Here is a 4,262-nt window from a genome sequence, read left to right as displayed (position 1 = left end):
TTACTTGTGTGGGTGTGTGTCTCTGTTTTTGTCTGTCTGTATGTATGTATTCCTAAATGCATAACCCTAGTCTGCTCAGTTTGTATAGAACTTCCTGTTTCTATGTTTTCAGGGCTTATCATTAGGTGTTATATAACCCTTTAATGTGCTCTATCCTGAGAAAAGACTACTTCTTCTTCTCTGAACATTCCTAGTTGCTTGTTCTTCTTTTGTAGGGCTGAGGCTAGTAGGCTTGTTGTCCTCATTTTGCTCATGTTTTTTTTTATGTGTCACTCTGACATTATTAGAAGACACAGTTTCATGGTAAAATCCCCGATCCTCTGGCTCTCAGAGTCTTTCCACTCTGTTTTATACACTGATTCCTAAGCCTTGGGTACAAAAGCTCCATGGTAGATGTATCCATTGGAACTTGGCTCCACAACTTTGACTGCTTGTGGTTTTCTGTATCTGTCTCCATCTGTTCCAAAGAGAAGTTTCCTTAAAGAAAGATGAGGGAAGTACTTATCTGCATGTGTGAAAACAAATATTTAGAATGGAATTATGGATTATGCTTTTTTAATGAAGTGGCGGTTGAAGGTTCTCCTCCAAGATTCATGAATTTACTAGTTCTGGATAGTTAGCTAGGTTTCCAGTACAAGATGTGAGTTACCTCTCGTTTCCTCAAGTAGACAATTATTGGTTACTAAAAATATGTGTGCCACTAATGCATCCATAGGATTATGATCCAATGCTAGTTGGTCATTGATATGGTTCATAGTCATCCTACATAGCTATGTAGGACTGTTGGTTGCTTCCTTCTTTTAGAATCTTGCATGGTGCTATCTGGTACCATGAAAGCTAATCCTCAGGGAGGAGGGATTCAGATCAGGTCTAGCTCAGGGGCCTTTAGGTTCTATGTTTGGAGTCCATGAAGAAGCAACAGGGACTTGCCTCCCACCTCTAAGGGGCAACCAAAGGAATTTACTATAGTTGATAATATTTTGGGAGCCTCTTGGATAAACTAGGTCAATAACTCAAAAATAGAATGCTCATGCCTGATGCTGAGGTTTTAGTAAGATGTTCATAAGGCTCTTGGAGGGAACATTGTCAGCTCAGATGGGAAAATTTAACTTAAACTATGCATGTATATTTATATATCAACCTATGTGTGATATACATAGTTTTAGATAGATGATTAATACTATGAATCCTTGAGACTTTTCCAGACATACTTACATTTATTTTGTTCATCTCCGTTCTTCCTCTCTATTTCCCTCCTCACCAATTAAAGACCCTCATTTTCCCCATCCTTGTCACATCAGATGACTGGTGCCCTGTAATTCCCCTCTCGATTGCTCCCATATCCAACCCTCTCTGGAAATTGTCCTGTTTCACTCTGTTAGTTTCTACAGTTACTACAGGATACATATCCACATCTGAACACTGAAATCCAGGAGCCTCAAATGAGAGAGTAGAGGAGACTTTTGGCTTTCTGCATATGGATTACCTCATCAATAAGATCTTTCCTAGTTCTATCAATTCACCTGAAAATTGCACAATTTCATTTTTTTCTTTATAGCTAATTATTATTTCATGGAATGTATATATCACATTTTTATTATCCATTTGCCAGCTGTAGAACATTTAGGTTGTTTCTACCTCTTAACTGTTGTGAATAGCACAGCAATAAACATGGCTGAACTTGTTCCTACAGAACAGGATGTCAAGTCCTTAGGTGTGTGTCAAGGAGTGGTATAGCTGGGTTATATGGTTTCCTGAGAATTATCCACACTGATTCCAGAGTGGCTAAGCCATCTCCTCCAGCATTTGCTGTTATTGTTTGATGTTCTGTTGATCTTTGCCATTCCAGCTGGGATATCCTGGAATCCCAAAGCCATTTTGATTTGCATTTTCCTAATTGCTAAGGAATGGTGAACTTACTTTAGGTATTTCTTGGGCATTTCCCCCTTCTTCTTTTTTTTTTTTAAAAAGATTTATTTATCTATTTTGTATACAGTGTTCTGGTGCCAGCATACGGGAAGAGGGCACCAGACTTGATTACAGATGGTTGGGAGCCCCCATGTGGTTGCTGGGACTTGAACTCAGGACCTCTGGAAGAGCAGGCAGTGCTCTTAACCACTGAGCCATCTCACCAGCCCCCCATTTTCCCCTTCTTTTGAGAACTATCAGTTCAGATCCCAAGTCCAGTTTTTTCTGACCCTGGGGTTTTTTTTTTTTTTTTTTTAGTTTTATATATGTTCTGGTTATTAACCTCTGTCAAAAATATAGCTGGCAATATTTCAATTCTGTGGACTTTATTAAAAAAAACTGATTGCTTTGTTAGCTGTGCGAAAGTATTCAGCTTTATAAAGTCAATTATTGACCTTAATGCTTGTCCAACTGCAGTCTTCTTCAGAAAGTTCTGTATCTATATTCTATAGGTACTGCCTATGATTCCTTCCAGAGGGTTCAGTATTTTGGTTTCACATTTAGGTCTTTGATCCACTTGGAGTTTGTATTTCTACAAGGTGGCATATACAGATCTAATTTCATTTTTCTGCAAGTGGACATCCAGTTCTCCCAGACCATTTGTTGAAGTTCCCTCCAATAGAGAGCTGGTCACTAGAATGTGGCCAAGGTTTGACCTTTGAACAAGGCAAATTAGACCCCTCTTCTCCAAAAGACATGGTGGCCTTCCATTTTCTTAGCAGGTCCTTTAAAATCATGGAGTAGGGACAATCAGCTCTAAGACAGAGTGAACCACAGTACTCTGTCCCAGGCCTACAGTCTGAGATGTCATTCAGGGAAAATAGGCAGCCTGTGCAGGTGCCCCTTGATCTGCCATCTTCTGGGAGGTGACTGGACCAAGAGACTATATCAGAATAGAGTGGACTAGTCTTGGGTCTGCTATGAACTCAATGGATTTGTGTCCTACCTTTGCTGTGATACTTATCTCCTGCAGGCAAAATGCGATAGAGCCCTGACCCTGTCTTGCCTCCCTCAATTGGAGGACTGAAAGGATTTTCTTCTTTTCTTTGGGCATCCATCCTTCCAATGTACCCTCTTGCTTATAGCAAGCATATTGCTCCTTCTCCTTATCCCTAGGCCTACTTTTTCTTGGTCTCCTTTAGTCTGTTTCTTAAGTGCAGTTACCATCCTTGCTAGTCTTTTTCCCTATTTTTCATCTTCCGAGTTGTGGTTGTTGTAGACAACCTCACAGTTACCACGACCCTCACAGTCTATGGGTTGCATGAAAACTCTCAGGAGTTTCTAGCCCCTCACTGCCAAGGCCACTGGTATTTACGGTAATAGGAATGGACTTTTTCCAGACATTGCTGCCGGAGCAGATTAATGGTTCAACCATCATTCTTAGAAAGAATTTAGAGAAATGGTTTGTTAGTAAAGTTAGGATAAAATGCTTTTGTTAATGGCATTGATGTAGAAAATTTGAGGGAATGATTTAAGGTTTAGAAAGGTATACTTTTGGTACTTGTGGAGGTCAGGGAAGAATGACAATGGCAGCCTGGCTATTGCTGGCTCATTTACCTTTCTTGCTGAAGATGGGTTGGTGATCAAAGGTGATGATTAATTCCTTGTACCCATTTTTGTCCTCAGCTTCCTGATATAATTTAATAAAAAACTGTTGTGAATCAGTATGTACCCTGAGGATTTAAAGTAGAAATGAATAAATGTTTTTATATACGATGCTTAGATTGATGATTCTTTTAAAGTTTTTTATAAGATTACCTTTTGAGATAAGTAATAAAATGATTGATCCTTTGTAACTGCAAAATGTAGCCTGCCAACTGGGCAGTGGTGGCACACACCTTTAATCCCAGCACTTGGCAGGGGGATCTTTGTGAGTTCAAGGCCAGCCTGGTCTACAAGAGCTAATTCCAGGACAGGCTCCAAAGCTACAGAAAAACCCTACCTCGAAAAAAATCAATACTTTGTTAATCTATGAGTTGCTTAGCCATAAATGTATGTGGGTCCTTGGAAATACTTTTTTTCACATGTAACACATAAAATATTTAACCATGTAAGGGAAATGGGGAACATGCTGGTTTTCACTTGTATTCATTGTAATCATTCACTTGAAAAATAGAATGTAATAACATTGTAATTTTTATATTGCTTGAAAGATTTTGCTGAGATATATAAGCTCTAAGGAAAAAATAGATATAGAAGGAAACCATCAGGAAGAGGTAAGAGAACAAACAAAGATGAGAGACGCTGGTATGTTGAAGATTGTGTGTGTGTGTGTGTGTGTGTGTGTGCGTGTG

The 4,262-nt window shown here is 39.2% G+C and overlaps 1 protein-coding gene across 2 annotated transcripts in view; it reads left to right on the top strand.

Moving 5' to 3' along the window:
* The window catches only part of Cntn1 (contactin 1), a 283,386-nt gene that overhangs the window by 275,803 nt on the left and 3,321 nt on the right, over window positions 1-4,262 (top strand). The window lies entirely within an intron of this gene.

The sequence above is a fragment of the Microtus ochrogaster genome, chromosome 15 (assembly GCF_000317375.1).
Source record: "Microtus ochrogaster isolate Prairie Vole_2 chromosome 15, MicOch1.0, whole genome shotgun sequence".
Lineage (NCBI taxonomy): Eukaryota > Metazoa > Chordata > Mammalia > Rodentia > Cricetidae > Microtus > Microtus ochrogaster.
The sequence above is the reverse complement of the archived record's forward strand: the minus strand, read 5'-3'. Positions and strand labels throughout refer to the sequence as shown.